The 16653-nt window shown below is 38.9% G+C and overlaps 1 protein-coding gene across 1 annotated transcript in view; it reads left to right on the top strand.

The window, feature by feature from the left end:
• Positions 1-16653, top strand: part of LOC150091724 (uncharacterized) — a 515450-nt gene that overhangs the window by 144612 nt on the left and 354185 nt on the right. The window lies entirely within an intron of this gene.

Here is a 16653-nt window from a genome sequence, read left to right as displayed (position 1 = left end):
TGTGCCAGATAAATTTTTATAAAATTTAGAGGTTCGTTCTGGTTTACAGTTCAGCCCAAAGGTAAGTTTTGCTTTTAGTTGTGAATTCCAGACTTTTACTTTTCAACCATTATTTACGAATTTTTGAAATGTTGAGGAGCAACATTAAAGTTGCTCCTCAACATTTTGTAAATTACGGCACGTTGGATAAGCCCTCTCAAATATAGATGGCAGTGAACATATTAAGGACGTGGAAAACAAGAAATTTGGTTTGCAAGTTATTTATGCTTAAAATATATTTTAAATTTTTATACATAAATCAAACATGAAACATAACTCCAACTGAGAAGGAGAGTATTCTTCTTCTTCTTCTTCTTCTTTAGTACTCTGTTAATAACTTTATACATATTAACTGGTTATTGATTATGCCAGGAATAGTGAGAAAAAAATTTAGAGATTATCAGCTCATGGAGTTTGTGGTGCAAATTAACTTCGCACACATGAAAACATCATTGTAATTGAAAGTTACGCATTGCTCAGTTATAGTAATAATATTCACCATATAGTGCAAGGAAGCCACAGGCTTTTGCTGAACTGGCAAAAAAAAAAAAAAAAAAAAAAAAAAAACCAAGTAGATAAGAAAACACAAATTATATGCTTCCCCTCCCATAGAGGTAACTATCCAGTTGACCTTTGAATATATTCAAACTGTCAGCCTTGACTACTTGTGAGGGAAACTTGCTCCAGCAATCAACAACTCACTGGCTAAAAGAAAACTTCCTACAATCTAACCAAAACCATAACTCCTGTAATTTTAATTTATGGCCCCTAGTTCTGGAATTCTTTATGATACTGAAAATTCCACCTTCATTCATTTTACTAATCCCTCTCAGTGCCTAATAAACCTCAATCAGGTCATCTCTGAGGTGTCTGGTTGCTAAGCTCTGTAGCCCACATAATCAGGGTCTTTCCGCATTCTCACCATTCAAGTTGCTCATCTTTAGACCCCTTTGAGAAGCTCTATCTTTTTTCAGATGAGGTCTTCAAACTTGAACACAAAATTCCAAATGTGGTCTTACAATTGCCTTATACAGTGGGATTATGACCTCTCTATCTCTACAAGAAAACTTTCAATAAATCATCGATAGGACACCATGGGCTTTCCTCGCTACCTTTACATTGTTCAGAAAACGTCATATCTGCCTGTGTAACTTCCAGATCCCTTTCTTCCTCAACTGTTTTTAATTCAACTCCACTGAATGTATAATTTAATTTGGGTTACTCTTCTCCAAATGTAAGACCTTACATTTTGCTGCATTCAAACTTAGCTGCCACTTTTCTGACCATTCCTGAAGCCTGTTCAAGTTATCCTGAAGGAGCGCTGCATGGCACTGATCATTAATGACTCTACCAATATTTACATCATTTACATGAAAATGAGAAACAACAGTGATCCAAGAATTGATCCTTGAGGGTCCCCACTTCTGATGTTACACCAATCTGAAGAATATCCATAATCACAACCTTCTGCCTGTAGACACCCTGAAATCCATCTTAGAATCTTTCTAGTAATCCCAACATATTCCAGCGTATACAGTAACCTCTCATGAAGGACTGAGTCAAAACAGACAACCCACTGATTTCTACTCTGCAGCCACATGCAATCCATCTTAGAATCATTTTCCAGTAATCGTAAGATGTTCCAGCTTCTACAGTAACCTCTCCCAAGAGGCCAAGTCAACTGCCTTGCTAAAATCCAAATAAAGTATGTCAAAATTGTTCCCTAAATTCAGCTATGAGTAACTGTGTCAAAATAGCTTACTAAGTTAGTTACACATGGTTTTCCCTTAACAAAACCCTGTTGTGTGTCCTTCAGAATGCCATACCTATCTAAATGTCTCTGGATTACTCTTAATCATTGCCTCTAAGATTTTTCCTACCACTGAAGTCAGACTAACCGGTTTATAGTTACCAACTTTACTCTTAGAACCACCTTTATGTACAGGAAATATGTTGGCACTTCTCCACTCCAAAGGAATCTCTCCTGACTACAAAGATGCCCTCATAATTAATCTCAGTGGTTTTCAGTACACTACCTGGCATCTCCCTTAAAACTACTGGGTATATGCCATCAACTCCAGAGGTCTTAATTGCCTTTATGCTGAAAAGATTTTCTAATAAACAGTCATCTCTAATTTTGAAATCATTAATTGCATATGACTCAACCTCACTCATTCAGCATGAAGGGTCTTTCGTCAGTAAATACCAATGCAAAGTACTTATTAAATTCATCCGCAACGTCAATTTAGTTATCTAAGAATATCCCACACGCACTGCACAAGGGCCCGATCTGATTAGTTTTCTCCTTCGTTGTATTTACACACATGCAAAATTTTTTTCTCCCCATTCTTTGCTCTCAGCCATTGCTTTCTCATATGCAACCTTGGCCTTCCTAACCTTATTTGTGGTGCTGTAGGCTTCAGTACTTTTCATTGCTCTATAACTATCCCATGCTACCCTTTTCTGCTCTATTTGACCAGCCAGCTCCACAGTCATCCATTTTAACATCCTCCTTCTGCAATATTTTCTGTGATGTTCATGGTTTCTGTGATTTTTGCTTTAAAAGTATTCCATAATTAAAGTGTATTTGCCCTCCCTCAGCAATCTGCCCAATTCATAGATGCCATATAGTGCCTTTACCTGTTAAAATCCCTTCTGAAGTTAAAACCATGCTTTTTCCTTTAATTACTGCAACATCCAACTTCCAACTGATGATTGCACGATCACTTCCTGATAATGGTTCCTGTTCTTTAAGCTCTGTGATGTCATCTGATTCACTAGTAATGATGACATCAAGAATATTCTCACCCCTAATACTTTCTCTGACATGCTGATACAAATAATAATCAACTAGTTTATTTTTAAAAAAAATTTCCCCTTGGTGAGTTTCTCTCCCACTTATTCCAATCAATCTGGGGCAGATTAAAGTTTACCCATAATAAGACATTCATGCTTGCCCATTCCATCCACATGCAGAGGCTCTTGTCATACTCTTCATATTCTTTCAGTCTGTAAATTACTTTGCAGACTTGAAGAATATGAAGGTGGGAAAATGGCCAATAACTTTCATTATACCTTTGCTTCCAACTAACTCCCACCACATGGATTTCTATGCTGGCAGATATAACTTCAGCCTCAGCAAAAGCTCTTTTAGCAGTCAGGCTGCTTTTGATAAGAAGAATTACTCCACTCCACTCCTTCTATCTTCCCTAGCTTTCTTAAGTACATTATACATACCATAATGGAACTCGTCATCACCAGTTTTCTAGTGGCACCATGTTTCTGTTAGCCCTATTATATCAGCATTAGTTATCTTAACCAGTTCAAATTTAGTAGCAGGGAAGTCAGATGTCATTCCAAAAATATGATCTGCAGTCTAAGGTGATACACCACATATGGGAATAAAAGTCGAATATTTAAAGATAAAAGCCATTTCATCAAGCACCTCATAATCTCTGCTTGGTGATAGAAATATCCACTATTAGTGACATTAATAGAATCCCTTGAGGCCTGCAGCATCAAATGTAATATTAGACATTCTAAGAGCAAATAAGATTATGCTTTAAAATGTTTGATTGACAGGTGAATTTATCAGACATCATCAAGGCATGAACTGCAAGTAATCAAAGTAGCAACTTTAATGAACCAGGAAACAATGGCTGAAAACCCATGTTTTTCCTATTTGTATAATTATAAGTTGAATCAAACTGAGAATAATAGATTTGCTCCTATACATTCACTATGTGCTATTATTTTATTAAAAAAAAGGGGAGGGGGTTGTCCTCTGAATTTTGCTTTTTGAATGCCAGGGGCAAAAGTTGATAACATTGTAGAGCAGATATCATCTTTTAAGGGCACAAAAAGGTGATATTATTGTACATCTTAGCACCAACAATATTAGGAGTAGCAGAATGGCACAATTACTGAACAAGTATATAGGTCAATGTTGAAAAATGCCATGAGTTAGGGTTGAATTTGGAGGTGTGTGCAAGGCTCATGGGATAGAATTTTTCTCAGCCTGCTCTGTGCTTGTTAACAGGAGAGACTACTACTAATGGAATGGGATAAATAGAAAGGGTGCAAAAATATTTGTTGATGCTATCGAGGCAGTGTTAGGTGGGGGGGAACTGCTAACTTGAGGGGGGTTCACAGACTAATAGATTAACAGTAGCCGCTGACAGAGGTGAAAGTGATTCTTGCACTTCTTCCATTGGAATGAACAGCTGCCTGGAAAACAAGGTGCCGGGGAATTCAGAGACTGCTGGGAGTCATTGCAGAACAGTAAATACATGGGCTGTGTTAGGGTATCTAATAATAGAAACAGGTGCATGTATACTTGCATGTACACTAATGCTAGGAGTGTAGTAAATAAATTTGATGAATTTGAGGTGCTGGTCAAAACATCAAAGGAAGATATCATTGGGATATCAGAGACGTGGTGTCACACGGATATAAGGAGTGCAGAACTGGAATTTGGGGAATGCAATGTGTACAGGAAGGATAGACAGGATAGAAAGGGAGGAGGGGTTATGCTATTAGTTAAGAAACATAAAATCTAAGGAAATGCATCCAGTTGACATGGGTGGAACAGTGCTATGTTGAGTCAGTTTGGTGTGACATAAGCATTGGGAAAGCAAAATTGAGAGTAGGAGTGTGCTATAGGCCTAATAACTCTGAGTATAATGAACAACTGTACTGAGAAATAGTGAGCCAGTAAATCAGATTGTCTTATAATTGGGGATTTTAATTTCCCAGATAATGACTGGAACTTGTGGGTTGGTCATTTGCACACTAGCAAGGCTTTTTGGATTTATTGGATGATTGTTTTCTACAACAGCATGTTCGGGGGGCAACCAGAGGAGCAGTACTCTTGATCTGATTATTAGTAGTTATTCTTCATGCATTAAGAATCTGCATATAAAGGAACCACTAGGTGGCAGTGATCACATTGTGCTGATGTGGGATTTACTCAGAGGTAACTAACATCAGGGGTAAAGGGAAGGGTTTTTGCTTCCGTAAAGGTGACTACAGTGGTCTAAGAGATTTTTTAAAGTCTATATAGTGGGACCAACTGATGATGTTACCAACAGCAGATTCTAAATGGGAAGCATTCAATGAATTAATCTTGAAGATTTTCGTACAACTAAGAAATATTGTTCAAGGTTTAGGCCTAAATGGATGTCAGATGAATTAATGGACATTTGACAGAGAAGAAAAATGCATGGGATATATATAAATTAACAGGTTACACAGAAGCCTATGGAAGATTTAAGCTGGTCTGTAATCTAGTCACAAAGGAGGTTAGGTAGGCAAAGGCAGATTACGAGAAATCTTTGGCAAAAGATGCAAAGAAAAACAGAAAAGAGTACTTTGCTTATGTAAACTCTAGACGGAAGGGGATGAATCAGATTGGTCCACATGATATCGATGGTTCAACTGTTGATGATCCTGCTCAGGTAGGTAAACTGAATGAATATTTTGCATCTACATTTACATATGGGGAGTTATTCCAGGAGGGGAATACCAGAGGTGTATTAAACTCTGGCAGTGAAGTAAATGATTTTTTAATAACTGAGAGCAAAGTGGAGGAGAAATTGTTAAAGTCAAACATAAGGAAGGCACCTGGGGTGGATGGGATGCATCCAGTTATATTAAAGGAAGTAAGCAAACCCATGGACTGGAAATGTACAAATGTGACCCCAATTCACAAAGGAGGACCAAAGGGTGACAAAAGTAATTGCAGACCTGTTAGTTGAACTTCTGTTCCGGGGAAATTAATGGAGGCACTAGTTAAAGAAGCACTCTAGGATCATCTCGACAACATTTGTTATGGTTTGGACACATCATTGTTTTCTGTATTAATGATATTGATGAAAGTATATCAGGCTTAATGTATAAGTTTTCAGATGATACGAAGGTTGGCAGGGTTGTTAATGACACTGATGGCAGTATGCTACTGCAACAGGATATAGAAACATTGAGCAGATGGGCTGAGAGGTTGCAACTGAAGTTTAACATTGACAAATGTAAAGTACTGCATATTGGTAGCAGTAACCCCAGAGTAACATATCAAATATGTGGTACTACACTCAGGGTGGTAGAGAAGGAAAAATACCTGGGGGTAATTGTGCAATGAGATATGAAGTTTTCTGAGCAGTGTTGACAGTCTGCAAGAGTAACTCATGGTGTCTTGTCAATGATATACACGAATTTTTCCAGCAGGGATAAGGAGGTAATTAACCCTTTGTATAAGGCAATGGTCAGGCCACATCTTGATTACCGTATACAGCTGTGGGGGTCTCATTTTAGAAAGGATGTAAAGTTGGTAGAACGAGTACAGAGAACAGTGACAAGATTATGAATAGAACAAAGGGTTGCTCTTACAAAGAAAGGTTAAGATTTACAAATTACAGTGTCTAGTGACTAGGCCCCTGGAGGTGATCTGATTGAGGTGAGTAAGGCCTTGAATGATTTGAGCAAGCTCAATGCTAATGGGATTCTTCCTCTTGCCCAGATTAATCACATGAGGGGACATAAATTCAAATTCAGGAAAGACAGTTGTAGAATAGATGTTTGGAAATTTTGCCTTTAGCCAGCATGTGGTTGATTACTGGAACAAACTTTCATCTGTCGTGTAGAAGTTGACAGCTTAAATAAATTCATTGTAGAACTAGACAAACATTTGCAGCAAATGGATGGGCGAAATGCATCCATTTGCTCCAAATGCTTTCTTGCATCATATGCCGCTGCTAATGCTAACATGCAGTTGGCCATGCTAATACAGATCTCTAATACCATCCCAGTTTCTATCAGAATATCTTTGTGATGATGGAATGTAAAATTAGGTAGGGCCAAAACAGTCCTTTGTTAGTGGAGCTCAGAAATGCTTTAAATGTTGAGTGCAGCACAATACTGCCAGATTTTTGCTAAAATTAGGTGAAAGCTTTCTAGTGCATTGAAGCAGTCAGTCCAAAGATGAGTCAACAAGGCATTAATTTTTTTTGAATAAACCCGTTGTTTATTCTTAGCTGCAAGTGTTCCACGACTTTTTGTAAGATGGCATTAGTATGATGTAAGCTAAATGATGCAAGGAAATAAACATTTTCAGCATCAGCCCAAAAAAAATCTCAAGTATCTCAATAACTGTATCAGATTTTCTATCTCATTTACTGTGAGAGGCAACTTATTAGCATTAGTACAGGTGCATACGATGCAAGAAAGCAAGCTTATGCAGCAGCAGCAGCAGTAAAAAAAAACCTCCCATTTCACCCCTCCATTCATTCATTCCAAATGCCTGTCCAGTTCAGCCTTAAATTTCTTTAGGCTATCAACTTCCACATCAAAAGATGGAAGTCTGTTCTACCAGTCAACTGCCCGCTGGCTAAAGGCAAATTTCTGCACATCTGTTCTACAACTGTCTTTCCTCAATTTGAATATATGACCCCTCAGGTTTGTAATCTGAGCAAGCAGAAAAATCCCATCAGCATTCAGCCTGCTCAAACCATTCAAGGCCTTGTACACCTTAATCAGATCACCTTGCTGGTGCCTAGAGTCCAGAAGCTGCAACTTACAGAATTTAAGGCCCTCCTGGTAAGAGTACCCTATTGTTCCCCTCACCAATCTTGTTGCCCTTCTTTGTACTCGTTCTAGCAACTCTACATCCTTCCTAAAATGAGGCCTCCAGGCCTGTATGCAGTACTCTAGGTGTGGCCTGACCATTGCCTTGTACAACGGGTAATTACCTCCCTGTCCCTGTTATCAAAATTCCTATATATCATTGACAAGACTCCATGACCTGCCCTGGCAGCCCATCTGCACTGCTCAGCGAACTTCATATTTGACTGCACAATTACACCCATGTCATTTTCACTTTCTACTTCCCTAGGTACTACACAGTTGGTACGTTTGTCTTGGGTTATTACTACCCATATGCAGTACTTTGCATTTGTCACTGAATTAAACTTCAGTTGTCACTTCTCAGCCCATTATTTGCCCAACTTATCCAAATCCAGTTTGAGCAGCATGCTGTCTTTACTGTCGTTAAAAACCCTGCCAATCTTTGTATCATCTGCAAACTTGCACATTAATCCTGATGTACCTTCATCAATATCATTGATGATACACAAAACAACAATGGGCCCAGCACCCAACCCTGCGGAACTCCACTAACAACATCTGTCCATGAAGAGCAGTGTTTATTGATTACCACTCTTTGTCGTCTCCCACTCAACCATCCCTTTATCCATTGTAGCAACTTACCCTTAATGCCATACCTCCAATTTGTACAGCAGTCTTCCATGTGCAAGAGTATCAAAAGCTTTCCTGAAATCCAAGTATATGATATCAAATGGCAAAATAGTGTCGATGACAAGATCATGAGATATCAAGGATGCTGCAGCACGAATGTCTACAGCTCCGATTCCCAGTAGGAAAATTTGTCGAGATCCAAACCAATACAGCCCAAGACACGTACCTCACCAGAAGCAATAGACATCCACAGCTTCCGGAAATCCAGGATGCCCAGAGTTCAGCCCAACTACGAGCGATACTCAATATCTTTCAAGCATCTATAATGCAAATTATTGAAATGAAATTGAAGGAATTGTGCCATCTGATAGCGGCCTCCTACCCCTCTCAAGTGAGCAAGAGCATCCTTGAGAGTCTTATACCTTGTTCCTCAACGGGATACCTAGTGAGGTATCCCTTTGAGACAATGTAAACCTATACACCTGAGTAGCATTCATGGTTCCTTTTTGAACCTTTCCATTCATACAGATCATCAATTGCATGGGAAAGAAGACCGCACTGAAGCGCAGCCCAACCCTCGTCAGTCGAAGCTGAACAAAACACCTAACACGAAACATATCCATACAGCTCAGAAGGATGTCACACAGTTGCAGCTTGGCCACAATTCTTCCGTAGATGATCCCAAACTGGATACCATCTGCCCAACCCAGAGGCCCCCAGTCTAAGAATTGTGACAACACCCTCACTATGCTAATCGACAGAACACCCTTACAGTTACAGCCTATAACCTGGGCCCAGATCGTGGTGACGCACTCAACAACTCGAATGAATTCTATGGCAAATAATCAGCCAAAGCACATCTCCTCTTCGAGACCAAGAGCAAGCCACTCCTATTCTATTGAAACATCCAGCACCTCTTGACTCCAAGCAATAAGCACTACGGGACTGTATAAAAGCAGCTTGTATGTCTCAAGACTGTCTCCACAGACCACAACCAATGACATCGCTACAGCTTTGAGAGATGAGTGGCAGCTTGATGTTGCAGCTGAACAGCTGCCAGCCGAGCACCAGAACTATGCCTCCTTGAATGTGACTCCGAACTGTATCACTATGTCAAATGTCCATCCATATGGCCATATGGCGCCATCATACGTCCCTTTTATAGGAGAGAAACGTGCCATAATGACAAACTAGGAAATGCACAGGCCCCCAGAAGGAAATGCAACTGACTCACCTATAGCTGCAGTAGCGATCATTTCACTGCAAAAGTGGACGACCCAGTACTAACCAAACACACTTTACCCCATCAATGGAATGTCTATTTGGTAAGGCCGCATCCAAAAATAAGAACACCATCATTACAGAAACACTTCAGACCCATCTCCAATTCCTTATGTCTCCTGCCAACTCTAACAGCTCACATACTTCCAGATGCTCCACCAAAATTCATTCATCACTACCAAACATGTCCACCATTACCAATCTCCTTGCCACCACCCACAGCATCCTTTTAGCTTTTGAGAGGAAAGGATAGCTCATAACCTACCTCGACATCGAAGTAGCATTTGATGTTGTTCAAGTACCTGCCCTCCTACAACTGCTTGAACACCACTACTCCATAGATGGGGATGCATTGCATTGCATTTCCTCTCATCACTCCTTCAGAACTGTACAGTCATACTCATAATCGAATTATGTCTCCCATAATTCTGACAAAAGCTATACTAAACAAATATCTACAGGAGTAACACAAGGGGGAGTCCTCTCCAGCCTCCTCTTTACTGCCATTATCTCCCCTTTTATAATCCAGAGACCAGATATATTTTCTTATGCTGATGATTTAAAATTACTGACCACCATCCAAACAAATGCAAACCCCAATATAATCACAGAAGAAATTAACAGTGTGCTCCTCGCACTGGTAGTCTACCTCAAACAATTTGGCCTTAATATCAACCCAGCAAAGTCTGAGTACATGCTCTATTCCTTGAAGAAAGAGCCCACAACCATCTTGCTAAAGATTAATGCAGTATCCATACTTCCTGTTTCATGTCATTTAGATTTGGTGATGGTTTTTGGCACAAAGCTGACATTTAACAATGACATCAAAAACTCATCAGGCGAGCAGCGAGCAGTGCACGTGAAATGGAAAGCGAAGCAGCACCTTCATTATGTCTCAAACAAGGTTACTGCAACAAAATATGTCAGGACCATCATACCCCCCCCCCCCCCGCTACTTTATGCAGCAGAAATCTGGGCGTCGGCAACACCCACGAACACAAAATCCATCTGGGCAGCAGAGTACTGGCTCCTCAAGTGGGTAACCTACAAACACAGGATACCATCCCAAGCCCATACGACTGAAATGGCCCTGGGAATTCCCAGGCTGCCTTCTCTCATTGAATAAAGGAGACTGGTAATCACTATAAAGATGCTGACCAGTCTCATCACATCTCCTTCATTCTAGGATCTCTGTGTCTGGAGGATTCTACCCGCCCAGCTCCGAGCCACCCCAACAATTTGCCCTCTTCACTCATGCCTCCACTTATCCGATCACTTCCTACCCTACCAGATGCTCGGAAGAATCCAGGCAATCAATGCCGACTTAGGAATTTGCTGTTAACCAACACTATAGGAAGAGGATTCTGGATCCCACACATCCCATGCCCTCCAGTCAGTCAGCATAGATAGAGGGCATCCTCGAAGCAATCCAGTGACATTCAAATTCACTCCAGTTTCCCTCCGGTGAGGAATAGTCAACGACTGTCCCGACAGTCTGCAAAATAAAAAGCCTTCTCTTCATCGCATCCAAGACAATATGCCCTGCAATCGCCACTTTAATGCTCTGATTAATTATTGAGCATACTGGGAAAGGAGCCAGCAGTGTGTGTGCTTTATCTGCTCTGCTCATGCTGTTCTCTCCCATGAGCTGTGAAGACAAAAATCGGGACTTTCAGGTGTTATTTTGTTAATTTAATATAAATGTTACGTTACACCAGTATTTATTTAATGTAATTTTTATGGCCTTTTGGCTGTGATTGCAACACGATCCAATCATGTAACTGTCACAATTGAAGGTGGTACAATAAAAGATTCTCTCTTTCTCAAAATTATTTTTGACATTCAGTTCCTTTGTGACCACATCATAGTATCCAATCAAATCGATCAGACAAGACCTCCCTTTAACAAATCCATGCTGTGTCTAAACTATTGCTGTAGTCTTGTCTAGATGATCCTGCAATGCTTCCTTAACCAGTGACTCCATTATTTTCCTCGGAACACAAGTTAAACTAACAGGTCTATAGTTACTTGTGTCACCTTTTGAGCCCTCTTTGTGAATTGGTGATACAATTGCACACCTACATATGTGAATTAATGATACATTTGCACACCTACATTTGTGAATTGGTGATACATTTGCATAACCCCTCCTCCCTTTCTATCCTTTCTGTATACATTGCACTCCCCAAATTCCAATTCTGCACTGCTTATATCTGTGTGACACCACGTCTCTGATTTCCCAACAATATCTGCCTTTGGTGTCTTGACTAGCACTTATTATTATTATTAGCAGCCTTAAGGTGCAAGGAAGCCTGAGGCTTATGCTACACCAGCAAAAAAAAAAAAAATTCCCGTGTTACCCTGAGAGAGAGAGAGAGAGAGAGAGAGAGAGAGAGAGAGAGTCAGAAGTAGAAGGGAATCACCAAGAAAGCAAGAAAGAGAAGAATAATAATAGCCAGCTCAGGACTGGGTTTGCCAAGCCCATACTCACCAAATGTGAGCCCCTAGGGTTCAAGCTCATCAAATTTATTAACTACACTCCTAGCATTGGTGTACATTGCATTTATATATTTATCAATGATATTGATGAAGGTATGTCAGGCTTAGTGTTGAAGTTTCCAGATGATACAAAGGTTGGCAGGGTTGTTAATGACAGTAATGGCAGTGTGCTACTGCAACAGGATCTAGAAAATTTGGGAAGATGGGCTGAGAAGTGTCAACTGAAGTTTAACATTGGCAAATACAAAGTACTGCATATGGGTGGAAGTAACCCCAGAGGAATGTACTAACTGTGTGGTACTACACTTAAGGTGGTAGAAAATGAAAAAGACCTGGGAGTAATTGTGCAGTCAGATATGCAGTTTTCTGAGCAATGCAGAAAGGCTGCCAGGGCAGGTCATGGGGTTTTGTCAATGATATACAGGAATTTTGCTAGCAGGGAAAAGGAGGTGATTGTCCCTCTATATAAGGCAAAGGTCAGGCCACGCCTTGAGTACTGCGTCCAGGTCTGGAGGCCTAATTTTAGGAAGGATGTAAATTTGCTTGAGTGTGTACAGAGGAGGGCAACAAGATTGGTGAGGGGAATGAAGGGATCCTCTTACCAAAAGAAGCTTAAGTTCTTCAAATTGCAGCGATTGGAGACTAGGCACTTGCGAGGTGATCTGATTGAGGTATATAAGGCCTTGAATGGGTTGAGCACGCTGAATTCTGATGGGATCCTTCCACTTGTTCAGATTACGAACCTAAGGGGGCATAAATTCAAATTAAGAAAAGACAGATGTAGAATAGATGTGCGGAAATTTGCCTTTAGCCAGCGGGTGGTTAATTGCTGGAACAAACTTCCATCTGTTGTTGTGGAAGTTGATAGGTTAAATAAATTTAATGAGGAACTGGAGAAACATTTAGAAGGAATGGTTTTGTGAATATTTTGGCTGATGCTGCATAAGCTCATACGCTTGCTTTCTTGCATCACATGCTACTACTATACTGCTACAACTACATGCACCTGTTTCTACTCTTAGATACCCTAACACAGCCCATGTATTTAATTGTCCCACTATGACTTCCAACAGTCCTGGAAATTTCCATTGCCTTGCTTTCCATGCTGCTGCTCATTCTAATAGAAGCAGTGCAAGGATCACTTTTTCCTCTGCCTGCGGCCTCTGTTAACCTTTTAGTCTGTGTAACCCCCCCCCCCCCAAGCTAGCAGTTTTCCAACCCACTTAACACTCCCTTTCTATTTAAGTGTGCCCCATCCCTGTAGAAGCAGTCTCTCCTGTCAACAAGTACAGACCAGGCTGAAAAAAATTCTACCCATTGAGCCTTGCACAATCTCTCCATGGCTGAATTTGATCGACAAGGCTGTCATCATAATTTCACTGAATAATAGAACATTTCAAAGGTGAACTTCATCACATTTTATTTTGTCTCCCAAAATTTTATATTTGTGTCCCCTTGTTCTAATTTCACCTGCTAGCATGAATAGGCCTTGCTAATTCATTTTGTTTATTGCTTTAAAGGTACACCTTGATCAGGTTCTACCCTAAGGTGTCATCCAACCTCTGTAGTCCACATCTTGTAAGTTGCTCCTCTAAAGGACAACCCCTGAATACTACCAACTAATCTAGTTGCATAACTTCTAGATAAAGTCCTTCTTTAGACTCTATCTAGAAGTTGTGTCCTTAATTTTAGGTGGGACCTCTAGATCTAATACAATATTCCAAATATGATTTCATCATTTTATAAAAAGGAATAATAATATCCTTGTCCTAGAAAAGGTCCCATAGCTCATTTGCTAGCACACTCTAGCCAACTGTTAACACTGCAAGGAAAACTTTATGCCTGCTTGTATCCTAACCTTAAACTTTTGCCCTCCCAGCAGATTGTTTTTACCCCCAGATGCAAACCCTGACATTTATTAGGAATTAACTTTAGTTGCCATCTTTCATACCAAATATCTAACCAGTCTGTCACCTGAATCATCATCATAGCCTGTTCTCAATTATTTACCATCCTACCTACTTTTAAAACATCAGCGGAGTTTGACAATTTTCCTTGTACTCTCACCAGCATCATTGAAGAAAATAGAAACAAGAGGGGTGCCAACACCAAACCCTGAGGGACTGCTTGCTACACTAGTCCGATCCCATTGATTTCTTCTGTCTCTTTCCACTGAGTGAGTCCCTAATTCACTTAAGAATCTTTTTAGTAATCCGAGTATGCTTCAATTTGTACAGTAGGAAACCAGATAAAAATTTTTAATAAGTGGTTTTCTGCAACTAAATGGTTTGTCTTTATCATAGTAATTAACCACATATGACAGAAAGAATTTCCCTTCACAAATCCATGCTGATGATCCCTTTAGGATTTCATTCTTATCAAGATTGTCCTGTATTGTTTCCCTAATTTATGCAGTCTATAGTTGCTTATCTCCACATTAGCCCACCCTTATGAATGGGTGAGACACTTTCATGTGTCCAGTTCAAAGGGATGTCCCAGAATTTAGTGATAATTTCAGTGACATTCCTAATGGTATGGTGTACTCCTTTACTGCATTCTTTAATATAACTGGAAGCACGCCATCCACTGAACATTATGTAATCAGAGCAGAACATTATATCAGTAATCTTGTGGCAATCCAACTCTTCCTTTATTATTGACTGACAATAAGGGCAGAAACACACTATTATCACTTCATGAGACTTCATGAAGTGATAATAGTGTGTTTACATATCTAACGTCAAATGTGGGGGGGCATTATTTTATTACTCGGAGATGCAGTGTTGTGATTGGCTGTATTCACAAGATAACACGTTGGGCTTCAAGGCCGAATGACATTGTCAGGAAGTCAGATTTTTCTGTTCGAACAGAAATTTTGTTAGGCATGACCGCATGACAAGAGGAAAATGGAGGAAATACTAATAGAAAATTAAATTAGAAGTAAATAATCTGTATTGAGTGCACAAGTAAGAATATCTGAAAACATATAACAACAACAACATCATCAAGGACGTTGCTCCTGTGCCTATTCCGAAGCACCTTCTACTTCGACTAGCTACTCGGCATACTCACCATAAATGTCCAGTCACAGGGACACTCAGAAGTGGCAAAAGTAGGAAAATAGACCAACAGAATTACAAATTAAGAGGACGAACAAGTCGATGATTACAATTTGCACAACTCATAACAATTTCTTACAAGTTAAATTTTTAGGGTTGAGAAGTAGTTTTTTGTTGTTATTAAATTTCATTAAAAAATTTTGTTTAGTATTTTGACAGAATAAGTCCTTATTCAAAATTAAACTTGCTGTATTTTAACTTTCCTTTAACATATAATTAATTTTTCCTTAGCGCTGATTCCGTCATCCTTAATTGGATTATATAGGAAATTAAATTCTTCTTCTTTATTCATCCATAAGTACATCGTGAAATAATTTTCATCTTCTTCTAAGTCCTGCAGTAAATGATGGAATTCGCCCTTTTCTGTTCTCTTCCAGTTGATGTTGTGTATCCATTGCATAATCTTTTGTTTTCTCGGCTATAAGAAAAGCGCATGCATTTTCTAAATCTTCTTCAAAATCTGAATAGGAGGATGAACTGTGGCAATTCATTTTGCTTCAGCTTTCCTCAAAGAGAATGACATATACAATGTTACAGGTTGCCAGATGTACCCCTTTTGGAAGTATAATAAAATTTCCAAGATACCCCTTTTTTAACATTTGAAAAAAGCAGAAATCATAAAACACCCTGTTGAGATGATTATATAGGAAGAAAGAATTAACTGACGATAAAGTTGTTGAAATGCACCCTTAATTAAAGATTCAAATACAACATTCTACTTGACTTCTTTTTTATTTCATTATAATGGTTTAAGGCTCAGGTAACAAACTTTTTTTTATTTAAAATTCCCATTATCAATATCGATTTGCTGTATGAAGAATATGTTCTGTTGAAATCATTCCGTAGAAATATTGCGACAAAAGACCTCAAAAATACCACAGATGATTGGATAAAAATTTTAAATGCGTACGAAGTACGCAATACAGAAAAAAATATTAATTTTGTTTTTGCTTTGCTCAAATGCAATGAGTGAGCAAGTATTTAGCTCAATGTTTAGCACGTGGAAAAAGGATAGAAATAAGAATGTTGAAGGAGAACTGTTGCGGAAAACCAATCACAATATGTCATGCAAAGAATTTTACACATTATGTACTAAAAAATTAAAACTGTTAAAGAAAATTCGCTCAAATGAAAAGTATTGCTAGGTAAATATTTTCTTTTTGATAAAATAAATCAAATGTGTAAAATTATGTAAAATATTTGATGTAAATCAAATATTTTCAAACAATTACGTAAAATATTTGATGTTAATATTTATAAAAGTTTCCTTTAGTGTTTATAACTTTTGCAATAAAATTTTCCGAATTAAACAAATTAAAGCACGGGCTGTAATTTGGTTAATTTTATTTAAATTTGACTAATTCTGCATTCCACGAACTTGTAAAAATCAACAAAATATGGAAATAAAATGGTTGTTATTAAAATTGTTCGGTTTTCTTAAGATATAATGCAAGTACTCCTAAACGAG

This window comes from Mastigoproctus giganteus, chromosome 1 (genome assembly GCF_048544385.1).
Source record: "Mastigoproctus giganteus isolate SK-2022 chromosome 1, ASM4854438v1, whole genome shotgun sequence".
Lineage (NCBI taxonomy): Eukaryota > Metazoa > Arthropoda > Arachnida > Uropygi > Thelyphonidae > Mastigoproctus > Mastigoproctus giganteus.
This window is presented reverse-complemented; position numbering and strand designations above follow the sequence as displayed.